Source organism: Bidens hawaiensis, unplaced genomic scaffold (genome assembly GCF_021521415.1).
Source record: "Bidens hawaiensis isolate Kalapana, Puna unplaced genomic scaffold, B.hawaiensis_p1.1 tig00003540_1, whole genome shotgun sequence".
Taxonomy (NCBI): Eukaryota; Viridiplantae; Streptophyta; class Magnoliopsida; order Asterales; family Asteraceae; genus Bidens; species Bidens hawaiensis.
In genome coordinates, this window is record NW_027491200.1 from 204,657 (window position 1) to 222,361 (window position 17,705).

Genomic DNA, 17,705 nt, shown 5'->3' on the forward strand with positions numbered 1-17,705 from the left:
CTTGAGCAATCCGTTACACCTCGGCATGTTCCACCCGCCTTTGGTCGGGGTGTGACAGCTCGATTCATGTGTAAGACCAAATTAGGGTCAGAACGAGTCGATACAAAAGGTGGTTAAATTAGTTCAGTTCGTGTCGGTACGCTTTTGAGTCGAAAGGGGTCTGGTCAAAACATGTTTCAGATTAGAACAGTGAATGTTAAGAATGGGATTCAGATCAAAATAGGTTGGTTTAAAAAATTATCTATTTGAAATTACTGCGTATTTCAGCATTGTTTCTTGATTTTCGACATCAGTTACCCGCTTACTGCCTTTCCATGAATTACACGTCTACATTCGGGTTATGTATGCACTGTCATCAGGTAAATCATGTACCGAAACTGATTATGCGGTTGATATTAAGTAATGCGCCCATTCTGCCGCACCACGTGGGCACCCGGCTAGTTTTATTAAAAGCTTCTGCTACTCTGCCAAACACCTAAAAATATTTAAAAAGCTACAGCTAACAACTACCAGCTTCCAACCTTCAGCTTCCAGCTTTCAGCTAACAGCCACCAGCTAGTTTTGATCATTTTATACATTTTATTAAAAGCTCCAGCTACCCTGCCAAACATCTAAATATATATATCTAAAAAACTGCAGCTATCAGCTACCAGCTTCAAACCACCAACCACCAGCCACCAGCTTCCAAGTACATCTACCAGCTAGTTTTGCCAAACATACCCTAAACATAGTATATTTAGATGTTTAGGGTATGTTTGGCAAAACTAGCTGGTAGATGTACTTGGAAGCTGGTGGCTGGTGGTTGGTGGTTTGAAGCTGGTAGCTGATAGCTGCAGTTTTTTAAATATATATATTTAGATGTTTGGCAGGGTAGCTGGAGCTTTTAATAAAATGTATAAAATGATCAAAATGGCCATAATTAAAAAAATAATTATAAATGTATTTAATTTTTAAGGTTATTTAAGTATTTTAAAATATTAAAAGCTTGTAGTTTTTTTTAAACGCTACTAATAGAAACTTCAAGCTTTAAGCTTTTTCTCATTATCTAAAAGCTTCAAGTTCCTTCAACCAAACAAGACTTTTAATTGAGTATGACTTTTTCTTAAAAGCATGAAGCTAGAAGCCTTTAAAAGCTCCTAAAACCTGTCAACCAAACATACCCGTATAAAAAATTATAATGATATCATGTTTTTATCAGGTAATAATCTCTATGATGTATTTCTATTTTGATGGATTTGGTATTATCTATAATTATAATACATGAGTCCTGGGCAAAGTAAGACAACGATTTATTAAAGTAATTTACAACTTATAATGCATAAGTTACACCTTATATACATGAACAAACTTATCTATTAGAAAATGTCCATAAATAATTACAACATTGCCCCTTAACTTTACTCAACTTTTATAAATTTAAAAAATAGTTACAACTTTGAACCTTTAAATTTACCTATATATACCTTTTAAATTTAATTGTAAACCAACTTCCCACCAACGATTTTTCAATGGTCGTAACCTTTTCATATGTTAATATTTTTTTTAAAAAAATACACCATAAAAATGAGTATTTTATTGTCTTTAATTTGTGTGTGGTATTGCTAAGGTTTTTCTCAATTAAAATTAGCATGTTACGTATGGGCGTTCACAATTCGGTTTTAACGATTTCTAAGTTAAACAGTGAGCCAAACCGTTGGTTTGATTTTTTGTCATTGAAAACCGAAACTAAACCGTTGAAAATTTAAACTGAATCGTTACTAATGGGTTGGTTTCACGCGTTGAGCTTCAATAATGAGTTTACCGTTCAGTCTGTTTTTATATGGTCAATTTTCGGTATGAACCTTAAACCAAACCGTTTGCAATGGTCTGAGCATTTAGAACCCAACTGACTTAAAGTGTTGATTGGTATAAACGTTTTCAAGTTTAAAAATGAACCTTGAACATCCATAATTGTTACATGATTACTATGATTTTTGTTCTCCCACGCATCGCGCGGACACCGGAGTCTAGTCTTTTATAATGTGACATGGCCCGAACTAACCGAACTAATTGAACTTTAACACAAATTATGAGTTTTTCTTGATATTGAAATGATTGTTTTCTCTCCCACCCCCTCCCCCCCCCCCTCTCTCTAGTCGTCGGAAATGGCCTCTATTTTGCAAAAGCTTATGAAGCCATTGTCAGAAGGGCGAAAGCAAGGGCAGGGTGCACCCCCTCTGTTTGGTTGTCTACAAAAAATGCAATGACAAATTACAATAATGATCGCAATGACAACAAAAGTCTGATAATAAAACGGGACTATTTCGATATGTAACAAAAATTAACACGTAACGCTTTAAAGTAACTAAACAAGATCATCTACTCAAAAATTCTTCGAAGCAACTCTCCCGGACCGTGTTTTGTCTGTACTTATAACAACAAATTGTAGAAAAGAAGGGATCATAAATGCCACACCCAAACAAACCCACAACGCTTCATGCGGGATACCTAACACTAGTTCATCACAAACTGCCATCAAAATTACCAGAAAATGAGAACATCATCAGATGGTGGTGGAAAAATGTACGAGTCCAGTGGGTCTTGATACATACTTAAAACGGGCCAGTTTAATTTTCTAAAGATATTTAATGAGTCAAATATGGCAAAAATGTTACCTTATTTTATAAAATAATCAAAAAATTACTAATTTAGCAGGTTTAATGCATAATATAATACATGTTGGGATGATTTGCTACACAATTTATCGACGGGACATCAAGTCTTGGTGGCTCATGCACGATTTTCTCGCCTTTAAATCTTAAGACATTATTTACAAATTTCAAGGATTTAAAAAATTTTTCCTATTATTTTGTCATATTAATCCTTAATCGCAAAATTCTCATTTATATAATTTTATTTTTCCATTATGATTAATTCTCATATGTTTTGATTTCACATAGTAAAGTTATTATTATTTTGATTTCAAACCACTATTTTCATAACAAGATTTTCTCTATGGTGATTTTTCTTCAATTTAAGTTAATATATTTCGAATTACCCCTAATGACATTCAATATACCATCTTTGTTCATTAAGACTTTTTATAAACAAAATTTTTATCATTTGAATTTCATCGTATCAAAGGTTTTATGATAAATTTTACCTTGATTTTTCAAGTAAAGTCCTATTATCTAAATTTTAAACAGTCTTTAAAGTCCTCATACATGATTTCATAAAAAATTTATTTTTATAACAATTCCATTCAATTTGAACTATCATTTCATAATATTGATTATTTAAAATTTCTCACGACATTTTAATTACACTATATTATATAATACACATAGTAGAATTTTCATTACCCAAATTTATCCTCATAAAAACTTTCATTATGAAATTTTTGATTCATTATAAATTTTCACAAATAAAATTTGCATTACACAATTTAACTCGTTTTAAAACTCCTATGATAGTTTTGCCTTATTTTTTTAAAGAAATCACAACTTTATAGCTTGTAATCGTCTTGAAATCCTCATGCAAAACCTCATAAAAATTCTACTTTTTTTAAAGACAAAAATCGTTTATTTTGATTTCTCAATTCACAATGCCGGTCATTCTAACTTATCATGATATTTTCGTTACACGATATTAAATAACGAACATGATAAAAATCTTCATTACGCAAATTTTTATTCCCAAAACAACTTTCATCATTCATATTGATTCCTCATAACAAATTTCGACATTCAGTTCACTTATTTTAATTTCCTTATAAGCAAAATTTTATGTTGATCTTTATAAAAAATTATTTTGCTTTCTCTTGACAAACGGATCTATTTTAACAATAAACTTTAAAATACAAACATTATTATCTTACTTTCCCATGATATTTTCCACTACTTAATTTTAAGTATTTCAATAACGATTTACGTTATGCGAGTTAGTTTATTTCAATTTTTCTCGTAAATTATTTTACAAGTTAAGCAGACCCGACATATCGTAACAACTATCGTTTTAGTTGAAAAAATTTTAGCAAAAAAAAAATTGATTCACAAGCTTGAATCTCAATATTTTTATAAAAACTTTACGTTTCAAACATTTGTAGGAACCTCCTAAATAACTTTCTCTAACTATTATAACAACCTTTTTCATGAACATGAGTTTGCTAAAACGCTAACAATCCATGGTGGTTCACGAAAGTTCCGTTTTCACACAAAAAAAAAAATTAACTTGCAATTTTTTTATCAAAAGTTTCATGAATGTTTCAATCATTATTTATAAATTTATATATTTTCAATTTAAGGTTGAGAACGACAGAAGATGAAGAAGAGGGGGAAGAGAACGATGTGAACCAGGGTTTTAAGGTGGAGAACGAGGTTAACCAGTGGGTCAGAAGGAATCAGGCAGTTGAGCTCGAGAACGAGGGTTATGAGATGGAAAATGAGGGGATTGACAATTGGGATGAGGAGGTGGAAGAGCCAGTGAATTAGAGACAGGATGAAGCGGTTAACAGGAATAAGGGAGGTAATGGTATTAGTCAGAACAGAGTTAACCGGGCAGAAAGGCTCGAAAGAGTTTGGAATATTCAGGTGAACAGGGGTGGTTTGGTAAATCCTGGGGGCAAATGAGGAGTTTTGTAGCCCCTGTTCAGGGTGTTAACAGTCGATTTAGACCGACTATCTCAGATGGAGGATCCCCGTTGGTTCCACAGGTACGAGTGCCGGGATAGCAGACTTTTAAGTCCCGGCCATCATACATTAATATCGTACTGCATTTTCACGATATGGCTTCCGAGTATCGTATTCTCATTTGTCCGATTTTTCGGCTATCTGCGGGTCGATTGGTGATGGTACTTATGATCAGGACGAGGTTCGGTTGCGGTTACTCCAGTTTTCGTTAAAAGATCAAGCAAAGTACTGGTTTAACTCGCTACCGATACACAATATTAGGAACTGATCCGAGATGCAGCATGTGTTTCTAAACGAGTATTATTCGCAGTCGAAGACGAGAGAGGCCCGAATGGAAACTCGCCACTTTTCACAGTTATCGGGCGAGTTATTTCATGAAGCGTTCACCAGGTTTTAGGAGATGATCAGAAAATGCCCACACCACCAGACTGAATTGTGGGAATTGGTGAAATGCTTTGTAGACGGGTTGACATATGAGGACCGAAAGCATCTAAAGGCCTCGTGTAATGGTCAGTTGCTGAATCAACCTGAGGAGGATGATTAGGATTTTTTGGAATTTATATGTGAGGATTCCAAATTAGGTACAGCAGCTGAAAGGCGAAGACATGGTACTTCTTCCAGGTTAGTAAAGTCAGTCACAAGTGAGTCTGAACGAATTGCTGAGTTAGAACGTGAATTGGCTGGTAACAGAAAGGGTTAGAAGAAAGAATTCGGAAAAGTTGAAGTGAAATTCCCGGTTTGTGAAGATTGTGGTGAACTCGGGCATAAGGCAGAAAATTGCCCCGAGTTTTTTGATGACGAGGAGGATGAGCCCTAGGAAGTTAATTATGCTTACGGGGATTCCAGGGTCAAGGGTTGAATTCAAACACCTATCACCCGGGCTTGAGGATTCACCCAAATTTTCGCTACGGGAAGGCGTCTACACAGTTGAACCCGAACTTTCAGGGATCGAGCCAGAACAGATCGCAGGGTAATTACCGCCATGGCAGTTATCAGCAGCAGCAGGGCTCGTAGAATAGGGGGTATAACAGAGACGGTAACCGGGGTGGAAATTCATCGGGTAATCAGGAACATCACAAAGGGTCCTCAGGAAATGTGGATGATTCAGTGCATGCAAAGTTGGATGCATTGATGAAGGTTATGACAGATCATAAGGCTGAAACGAAGCAACAGTTCGAGTTGCGGGATAAATCGTCAGAGGCAATGTTGAAGCAAATTGGTCAGCTCGTAGCAGATATGTCAAAGTTGAAGAAGAACGCGGGCCAACTCCGGAGTGACACCACTGTCAACCCAAACCACTACATCTCGAGTTCGAAAGGCACATCAACCAGGTAAGTATAAGTGGTAAAAAGTATGATAACAAGGTTGGGGTTCCACCACTATTGGTTGATGGGGTGGTAGAGGACATTGATAAAAATCTCGTCAGTGATGACGAGCCGGAACCGGTTAATTAACTGAATCTAATGAAAGTGAAACTAATATTAACAAACCGGTTCCGAGAGATAACACCAACAACCCTTAGGAGAAGGGGAAGGTTCCCTTATCCTGATGCTTTGTTGGCGCCATCTAAGGCGAAGATGGCATCAAAAAGGGGCCAACAACAAGAGGAAATGTGGGAAACGTTTAAACAAGTTAAAATTAATATCCCTATTTTAGATGCCATAAAACAGATTCCCACCTATGAGAAATACTTGAAGGAATTATGCACACAGAAAATGATTCATAAGATTACTAAACAGATTGATTATACTGATAATGTGAGTGCATTTTTTTCGGGTGCTGTTCCACCCAAGCTACAAGATCCGGGACGCCCATTATACCCATTCAATTGGGTGATTTTAAAATGACTCGGGCGCTTCTAGATCTTGGAGCTAGCATCAGTATTCTCCCGGGAAGTCTATACGATCAGTACGACTTTGGTTCACTTCGGGCAGCCGCTACCACGGTTGTTTTAGCTGACCAGACACCGAAACTTCCTCGGGGGATACTGACTAACGTTATCGTCAAGGTGGAAGATTTTTATTTTCCAGTTAACTTTTTGGTCCTCAATTATGTTTCGTGTAAAAGGACCAAACAGCCCACGGTTATCCTCGGTAGACCATTTTTGGCCACCGCAAATGCCAACATTAACTGTAGAAATGGTACTGTTGACATGGCATTTGGTAACAGTAATTTGAGGATTAATGTTTTCACACATGGAAATAATTCTCCGGTCGATGACGAGTGCTTCGTGGCTGATGTGATTGACGAGTGCATCCCGCTATACGACTCTGTCATCAGTACAAATGGCATAGCGGACACGTGTTTTTTTTATAGGTTACAGGTGGAGACAGACAAGTTGTTAGATGAGGAGGAGAGACAGATGGAGATCGCAGCTATGCGAGGAGACCGTCCACCATGGTCAGTTCAGGTGGAACCACTTCCCGAGAAAATCAATACCGGCTTGAAACCGTCACTACAGGATGCGACAAAATTCGACCTGAAGGATCTCCCTAAGCATTTGAAATATGCTTTCCTTGGTAAGAATGATACTTTGCCCGTTATTATAGCTTCTAATTTATCTATTGAACAGGAAAATGCTTTAATGGCGGTGTTGGTTGCAAACAAGGAAGCAATCGGGTGGACAATAGCGGATATGAAGGGAATCAGCTTTTCAATTGTGATGCACAAGATATTAACAGATCCGGATGTCAGACCCGCACATGATGCTCAGCGGAGGTTGAACCTGAACATGTGGGAAGTGGTGAAGAAAGAAGTGATGAAATGGTGAGATGCTGGTTTTATTTTTGTCATCTCAGACAGCACGTGGGTAAGCCAGATACAGACAGTACCGAAAAAAGCGGGTATTCAGGTCATCAAGGACGACACAGGTAACGACGTCGCCACCCGTCCGGTAACCGGGTGGCGCATTTGTATTGATTATCGAAAACTGAATGCGGCAACACCGAAAGGTCACTTTCCGCTTCTGTTTATCGATCAAATTGTCGAAAAGTTATCTGGTCAAAAATTTTATTGCTTTTTAGATGGGTATTCCGGGTATAACTAGATAGATATTCATCATGAGGATCAGGATTAGACTACGTTTACGTGACCGTATGGCACATTCACGTTTAGGTGAATGCCATTCGGTCTATGTAACGCCCCCGCCACCTTTCAAAGGTGCATGATGAGTATTTTTTCCGATATGGTGTTGGAGTCTATAGAAATTCTCATGGATGATTTTTCGATTTTTGGCACATCTTTTGAGTCATGTTTAAATCAACTCGAAAGAGTTTTGAAAAGATGTGTTGAAACGAACATGGTTCTTAGTTTGGAGAAGAGCCATTTTATGATCCAACAGGGGATTGTTTTGGGCCATGTCGTGTCAAGTCGTGGGATTGAGGTGGGCCGTGCTAAGGTTCAAGTTATTTCCAATTTACCTCATCCCACGAATGTCAAGGGCATTAGATAATTTTTGGGGCATGCCGGCTTTTATAGACGGTTTATTATGGGTTTTAGTGACATTACCAAAGCCTTATGTAATTTATTTCTTAAGGATGCCCCGTTTGACTTTAATGATGAATGTGCTAAAGCCGTTGACATTTTCTAGTTGAAGTTAGTTGAAGCCCCGATCTTGCAATCACTCGATTGGAATTCACTTTTTGAAATAATGTGTGACGCAAGTGATTATGCGGTCGGGGCTGCTTTGGGTCAACGGGTGGATAAGAAACCCGTTGCCATATACTATGCGAGTAAAACTCTCTCGGATGCACAATTGAATAACACAACAACCGAGATAGAGTTACTAGCAGTAGTGTATGCTCTAGATAAATTCAGGTCTTATATTTGGGGAAGTAAAGTAATCATTTACTCTGACCACTCTGCAGTTAGGTACCTCATGGATAAAAAGGATGAAAACCGAGGCTCATAAGATGGTGGGTTTTGCTACTACAGGAATTTGATCTAGAGATTTGGGACAAGAAAGGAAGTGAAAATGTTGTTGCAGATCACATCCCAAATTATGGTGGAAGATGGAGACAATGACGGGCCCATTAACGAGTCTTTCCCGGATGAACACATTCTGGCAATCTCACAAAATCCCGGGTTTGCTCATAATGTTATTATAAAGTTTCAGGTGACCTACTGGAGCATTGGCCAAGGAGAAAGAAGAAACATTTGATGTCACAAGCCAACCAGTACATTTGGGATGACCCGGACCTGTTCAAGATTGGTGCAGATCAAATGATCAGAAGATGCATACTCGAGGAGGATGTCAGATTGGTGTTGGAACATGCACATTTGTCTGCGCGTAGGGTCACTTCAGTGTCCATAAAACTACACGACAAGTCCTTACGAGTGGCTTCTTTTGGCCATCGTTGTTTAGGGATGCTCACGAGTTCGCGACACACTGTTTAATATGTTAACAACTCGGGAGCATTTTTAAGAGGGATGAGATTCCCTTGAACCCGATCCTAGTAGTTGACATTTTTGATGTTTGGGGGATCGATTTCATGGGCCCATTCTCGAATTCACACGATAATTTGTACATCCTAGTGGCTGTCGACTATGTGTCTAAATGGGTTGAGGCGATAGCCACTAGGATGGTTGATCACACCGTTGTTTGCAATTTTATTCAAAGTAATATTTATTATATATTTGGAGTCCCCCAAACTATCATAAGTGATGGGGGATCTCATTTCAAAAACTTTAAATTTGGAAAATTGCTTAAATGATATGGTGTTGATCATAGGATTGCAACTCCTTACTATCCACAAACGAGTGGACAAGTTGAGGTTTCCAATAGGCAAATCAAATAGATTTTACTAGAAAACTATTTGGACGGATCGAAAAGATTGGTCAACCAAGTTGACCGATGCTCAATGGGCCTACCGAACCGCATATAAAACACCAATAGGAACCACTCCTTATAGACTTGTGTATGGAAAGGATTGCCATTTACCGGCAGAAATTGCACAAAGAGCATTTTGGGCTACTAAACAGGTTAATATGGATTATGATGATGCAGGTAAGGCAAAGAAGTTAGCTTTGTGCGAGATTGAGGAGTTAAAGGATGAGGCGTATGATTGGGCATCCGTTTACAAGGCAAAGATGAAGAAGGTTCATGATGCAAATATCCGGTTGAAGAACTTTGAGGTTGGACAAAAGGTTTGGTTGTACAACACAAGGATGAAGCTCTTCCCGGGTAAGTTGAAAAGTAAGTGGACGGGCCCGTATTCAGTGGTTAAATTTGGAAATCATGGTCAGTACGAGATTGAGGACTTTGATGATCATGTGAGGCAAGTGGTAAGTGGCTATAGATTGAAGCCATATTTGGAAATGAAGGATATTCACGAGATGGACAAGGAATCGGTGAGTTTCATTGTGACTTCACTAGTTTATGAAGACAACTGAGAGTTCGAGGCACTGTGGAGCTGTAGACAAGGAATCAGTGAGTTTCATTGTGACTTCACCGGTTTATGAAGACAATTGAGAGTTCGAGGCACTGTAAAGCTGGAGACTTTAAATTCGGCACTTATGGGAGGCATCCCGGGGTTTGTAATGTTTGTCCAGTTTGTTTTCATTTTGCCGAGTCTTGTATTAAGTGTCGTCTTGAGTTTTGTGCAGCAAACATCAAGTGTGGGGAAGCTTGATTGAAGAATTGGAAGTTCTTGAAATTCGGTTAGAGTTTGGTCATTTGCACGTCTTTCCAGGTACGAAAAGTGTGTTTTGAGTTCAGAAACGTGTTCAGGGTGATGTCGGGATGCCAAAAAGTGGTCGGGTCAGAAAATATCCGAACCCGATTTTGTTAAAAACTTTCTATTAAAAAGGCTCATCGCGATACGCGATGGGCTAACAAACATCTCCATCGCGTATCGCGATGGAGGTTGGGCATCCCAGACATGATGACGTCATCATGATATGCGATGATCTTTCATCAGACCCCATCGTGTATCGCGATGGGGTGGTCAAAACCTTAATTTCCACCCAATTGGGTGGCGATACGCGATGGATGTGTATTTAACCTACCACATATCGCGATGGGTCATAAAAACCCGGAAAATTTTTTATTTTATAAACTGTTCTTCTTCTTCTTCACTCTTATTCTTCTTTATTCTTCTCCTTCTCCTTTCTTCCCTCCGTCAACCAGTGAAAACCACCACCATCCCATCACCATCATCCGTCCATATCCATCTCTCCGGCCACCGTCTACCACCGTCATATCCGCACTACCACCGCACACTATGATTACACCATTATCATCCATCCATCTTCACTCTCTGCCATTCCGGCCACCACCAACACCATCTCCATAGCCGTCCACCAACCACCACAGTCACCACCACTCTCCGCCGTCACACCACCATTCATCACCGTCCTTACCTACCACCTCCATCACTACTTTTGATTATTATTTCCTTCTTCCGACATCGAGGTATTATTATTATTATTATCATTTTTTATGTCGGGATTTGATTTGTTTTTAGTCGAGTAGGATGTTGGAAGATTGCGGGTGGGTATTATCGGGTTAGCATGTTTGATGGGTTGTCAGGTTAGTTTGTTTGGTTTTAATTCAAGTTGGGTGATTTGAAACTTTGCGGGCTTGTCGTGTTGGTTTGGTTGTTAGTTTGAAAATTTAGTTGCCGGGTTAATTGGGGGTTATTAGTTTGTTTATTGAAAGTCGGGTTTTGTTAAATGTAACGGTCTGATGAATCGGGTTTTTGAAGTTCAAAAGTTGAAATCATTATTTTATTATTAAATTAATGATAGTGAATGAACGATATTAAATGATCTTTTTGAACTTGAATTGAGAATAGTTTATTAATATTTTGTTAATGTGTTATTCTAAACCCGATTTGTCACTTAATTCATTTGTTTTACCGGCAGGTTAATTGTTTGATTTGCATATTAGTCGAGACATTCAATCAGTTCATTTAATTTGTTCGAGTCAGTTTGTTATTAGTATCCGTTAGCCAAGTCGTGTCTGTTTGTGAGTTTGTTAATCGAGTCTGGGGACGCTTTGTAGTTTGATTTGAATTAGAAATTGATTGTACCGTTTTTCATGACATTCTGGTTTTTAGCAATACGTGCAGGGTGTCCCCGAATTTTTCATCTTTATTTATTTTTATTTTATTATTTTATTATTATTTTAATAGTATTTTATTATATGTGGGACGACCGCGACCAAAATGCTATATGGTCGTCGCCACAGTCCGTGTTAACATATCTAACTTGAATGTTTGATTTAGCAGATATGTCTGATGTACCAGATTTTTCTCACGCCGTAGGGTGCAAACGTCAGAGACTTGAGGGCGCGGGCCACCGTGACCCTATCACGGCTCCTCGGGTAGAGCCCGAGCCGCATCGGCCAATTCAGCATAGGCTACCGCTTGTCATACAGTATGATGGTCAGGAGTTGCCGATTACTCCTGACATGGACCCAGAGGAGATCATGGGTGATGGACGCCAGATACCGCATCAGGTGCTCAGATTTAGCATTCTGACTGAGGAGTATGCTAGACTGACACGTATTCGAGGTGTGCAGCTCCTTAGACATCGGAATTTTTATTGGGTATTATTGGGTACCTTAGGGGCAGAGGACAGGTCGCGGGAGATGATATCAGCTTGGTGGTTACGAGTGCTCGAGAGTGACTCGATATCATATGTCGAGCTCACACGAGATTTCTACTCGACTTTTCGATTCATGACCACTGAGTTCGCCGAGCCGACTGCCGTGTCGTTCTCACTCGGACGACACGTGTATGAGATGTCAGTCCTGGACTTTGCTGTGGACACGGGATTTTACACGCGGGAGGAGGTTCAAGATCCCGCGTTTTTGCAGAGTTTCCGTGGGTACACTATGCATTCACAGCAGCCACGGGAGTTTTAGTCGACTGAGGCTCAGCTAGCTTAATTTTGGGGGTAGATCGCGGATGGGGCCCACTCAATCTATGTAGTGGCATCTTCTATTCGGGACCCCGTCCATCAGTACGTGCATAGTATTGTTTCTTACACTGTCGTTGGCCGTCATTCGGGCCGCGATAAGGGTCGCAACTTTGATCTGTTGTGCCTCCTGTCTATCATCACTGGCAGGGAGGCCAACATTGCGATGCTGCTCCTCACGTTGTTTGGTAGAGGTCGGTGTTTGCAGGGGGCAACGGCCCAGTTATTGTTGGGGTCGTATATCACACGGATTGCACAGAGTTTGGGGGTCTTCAACAGATATCCGGTCTGGTTCTTCACCCCTGGACCGGCTACAGTGAACTTGGGCTGGAGGACGCTCAGAGGGATGGGATTTGTGAGCTACATGATCCACCGAGGCTCATCTCGGTCAGAGAGGGACCACAGGTACCACCACTTGCAAGATCAGCTGCTGCCGAATCACTACAGAGGGGGGATTCCGACACACAGGCAGCATATCCCGATCCCTCGCATGTTGCGGCCACAGCAGCCGTACGAGCTTCGCCAGCCGCCACCTCAGCAGCAGCAGCCCCAACAGCCAGTCACATTGGCTATGATTTATCAGCTGCAACGGGAGATGCGGGCAGAGACGCGGGACCACCTGGCCCTCCATGACGATTATTTTCGATTATTATTTGTTGTTATGCAGGTACGCTCCACCTTCATTGACTATCACAGTGGAGCAGTCTGTGGACCCGCATGATGGTGTAGATGATACCCCACCAACACAGTAGATTTTGGTTACCATTTTTTGCTTTATTTTGTTTTTATGCTCACGGTCTGTATAATATTAATATTATATTAGGAATATTGTAGGGGTAACTGGTTGGGCTTATATGTATTTATATCTTTTGATGTCTGTTATGTTTTATTTATTTGTATATTATGTTGTAACCAAACTTTGTGGGTGTTGTTTACTATAAACCCTCACGAGACCCCACTCGTCCTCCCGGGCTACTAGGGGGTTTAAAGGGCTTGTTGCATATGCTAAATGCAATCGCGATACCTCCGAAATGAGTTAGATCTTTTAACATTTTTAACTTGTATAACAAAATTTATTATGAAATGACTTAATTCGGCTCGGTAATTGATTTAATAAATTAACATGAATCATTTTCATAACTCTTAAAAGACCTATGTCTTACACTTGTGAGAAGCTTGCTTCTACACGTCCGAGATTTTGCAGGTTCGGCTGTCAGTTGTGGTAATTGGTTAAGACGGGAGTATACGAGTTTTTAAGAGAGTTCGCGAGCCAACTGGTCCATTCCAGTCTCGTTGATATCAAGTGATTTCAGTTTCATAACCAATTTTGTTTTTATTAGTTTAAATGTTAAAAGTGTAATTGTATAATTTCTAGTAGAACCATCACATTTGAGCCTCGAGTTTTAAATTGTTAAAAAAAGGTCAATTTCAATTCCGTCCCTCAAATGTTCATTAATTGTTTAAATATTTTACAATTGAGCACAATAAAAACCTCAAGTGTGGAGATGGGGGAAATTTGAAAATTTTACCCCGATAGTACCTCAAAGAGTGCTCGGAAACCATAGTTGTTAACTGTTAATTATTACCATTAATGCCAAGTTATAGGTTTCTGGTCATGGTTGGTTTTTCAGCTTCTCGATAATCTTACTTACAAATGTTTTCATAACGAGAAGTTGGAAATGGGGTCGTTTAGGTGGGGATAACGAGTCATGGGGACAAGTAAACATGTTTATGTCGGTAACCTAATTCCTCCGGTACGTGTGTAAGATTGCCTTATATATATATATAATACACATATAATATATAGTATACAAACATGTCTTTTGAGTGCCATTATCAAGAGTAACCAGTATGCCCATAAATCTAGAACTTGGTTGTCTCATGCATTTCGAGATCTTAGTTTGGCACGATTGCAAAAGTGATAGAGGCAATTAGGTTAAGCCTCGTCTGGATGAGTGAGAGTGTGGGTATTTGGGATTGGGCCTCATACGTTATATATATGAGCATGGATAATGTGAGGGGTGGGGGTTGGTTCCCTTAGAAAACATTGTTGGACCTATCTTTTTCATTTAAACAAACCCGATGTTATTTTACGAGACGATTCGGCTTAATAGGTTTCTTTGTATTGTTTTAGTTTTTACCAATAGGATGTACCGATGTATTGAGCATTACGCTTATTATGCTTAACAAATGTCTATTTATATACAGTTATGTAATTAGCAGTTTTTTTAGTAAAAAAAATAAAAATAATAAAAAAAAATCTATCAGTTGTTTATGTTATGTATTTGCTTATTTAGTTGTTTTGTAATAAGCCGGATCGGATCATTTGAGCCACTTGGAAAATTCCCTTCCATAACCTTACACTTGACCCTGTTACAACCCTTTTAAGCCATCTTGATTTGCCTTCGTGTCAAAGCATTTATATGGGTGGAGATTTGAATTGCTTCCAAGCTTATTACCTTGTGTTCATACTTGGTTTAGAGGGCAGAGAGATACTAACACATCTTTTGCTAGTCCAGATATTAAACTGAGATGAGAGTTATTATATTACGAGGGGTATGAGCATGTGTGCCTTAACCGGAAATAAAGTACACTCGTCTGGGTGGCTCTATTGTTTTTATTATATCGTTTAACCTTATTTGTGGGATGTCAATCTAGAAAGGGTCAGTCTGGGAAACTGGGTATGACATTAAACCTTACTAGTATTAATGGTTGATAATTTACATACCTATGATGTAGGTTGATAATTTAAACCTTACTAGTGTGGGGATGTGATGGTTGGTTAATTTGTATGCATTTTAGTTCGTCTATTTATTAGTTTTAATCATTTATTGTAGGAACTTCGATACTTCATACGTGTTTGTTGTATTTCAAGTCATATACGTTAAAGAAGCTAAGTTGGACCTGTTGAGGCACGGGATGAAGACCGGGGATGTCCAGCACGCATAACGAAGAAATAATAATAAAGAATTGCTGGAGACAGATCCCATCGCGATACGCGATGGGCATGTTTGGAGACCCATCGCGTATCACGATGGGTGTTTAATGATAGTTGACTTTGGGTCCATCGCGATATGCGAGGGACCAGTGAAGACCCCATCGCATATCGCGATGGGGTGTGCAGACGGGAAAGTTAGGGTTTATATCAATTTCATCATAACACGACACTATCTTCACACACATTGAGAGAGGTGATTTCCAGAGTTTAGTTGAGGCGATTCCATAATTCCAAGTCGACTGGAGAAGCCACGTATGATTCATATCATCCAGATTGAAGATCCTACAATGTCGAGACGCGGCTAAACTCTTATAATCTCACCCGAGAATGTAAAGTTTGTAACGATTTCAGTTTTCTCATGTGACTAAGAATGTTTATGTATAATTGTTTATGGTTAATCTATATTTATTGATGTTTAGTATTTTTGTGTGTTCAATCGGTTTAGGTTTACGTTGATTTGAACGATTAGTTACCAGTTGCTATAATAATTGATCTTAGGGTTGTTTGATTAGGTTGAATACGATAAAGCATATAATTGCCCTTAACTGAGTCACACTGGTAGGGACTGTTTGATAACCAGTGCCGTGTGTAAAGCAATTATTGATGCCTAAGGTTTTGTCTAGTTGATCAGTCTGTAGTTAACGTTAATGATTAATTTGTTAGGTTGCATGATATTATTGTAAGTTACCTACTTGAAATCCCGGGTGTGATTTGCCTTTATTAATTGATTGAAACTTGTTTACTTGTTTTTTTTCTTAATTCTAAATTCAAACTATTTGCTTGTGTGATCAGCACTAAAATCTGCTACTTCATAATATTGAACTTGTTACACGATTTGCATTGACTACATACTCCTGGGGGATACGATACCTTACTTATCCTAGCTACTTAGGTTAATTAGCTTTTGCATGACTCAAACGACAGTCATCAGCCACCTTTGGTCGGGGTGAGTATAGTTTTTTCTTTAGGGTCCTTATATGTTTTTTACCTATACGTGTTGCCCTACTTGATTGTTCATTGAGCTTATTTACATATCTGCTTGTGTACTTATTTAATCCAATATATACATATACAAAAACACTCAAAACATTCTATGGTATCCTAACCTTACCTTTATTTAATCTCATATATACACATACACACACTCTCAAAATAATCTAAGGTATCCTTCCAAAGCTATTTAAGGCTAGATAGATCTCACTACTTCTTATATCCCCTTATCTTTCAGGAGTATATTTATGTACTTGCTCATGATCATGGTTTAAATGGATCGATTTTGTTGGAAAATGCAGGTTATGACAATAAATCCAGTTTACTAATTGTGAAACGTTTAATCATTCGAATGTATCAACAGAATCATTTTATTCTTTATGTTAATGATTCTAAACAGACTCCATTTTTGGGGCACAACAAGAGTTTTTATTCGCAAGTAATGTCAGAGGTTTCTTCAACCATTATGGAAATTCCATTGTCTCTGCGATTAATATCTTCCCTAGAAAGGAAAGGGGTAGTGAAATCCGATAATTTACGATCAATTCATTCAATATTTTCTTTTTTAGAGGACAACTTTTCACATTTAAATTATGTATTAGATATACTAATACCTTACCCAGCTCATCTGGAAATCTTGGTTCAGGCTCTTCGCTATTGGATAAAAGATGCTTCCTCTTTGCATTTATTAAGATTCTTTCTTCATGAGTGTCATAATTGGGATAGTATTATTACTTCAAATTCAAAGAAAGCCCGTTGATTTCTACCAATCAAGTGTCATATGAGACAATTGATTTCTACGAAATGTTAAAAAACCTTACCGCAAAAACATTAGTTTTTTTTACTGTGTTTTATGGATCACGAGCTTAACTTGGATCCCGTTTTTTCAAATCTCCTTAAAGATTGTCTCATATGAGACAACCACTTTAAGTTGTCGAATGCAAGCATTCTGGTTGCCTTCTTATATTTTGATGTTAAGACATAAAAGCCACGGTGATATGCGGACTAGTGTTTTTTAACATTTCGTTGTATCTCAAATTTTATTGGTTGTTATTATCGTGATTTGAGTCGCAAACATGAAAGACGCGGTGATACATGCACATGTTTGACTCCACATTTTATCTCATTTT

The 17,705-nt window shown here is 38.6% G+C and overlaps 1 pseudogene; it reads left to right on the forward strand.

The window, feature by feature from the left end:
- The first annotated feature begins 12,753 nt into the window (after nucleotides 1–12,753).
- LOC143623796 (maturase K pseudogene) lies at nucleotides 12,754–17,335 on the forward strand (annotated as a pseudogene).
- Nucleotides 17,336–17,705: the final 370 nt, after the last annotated feature.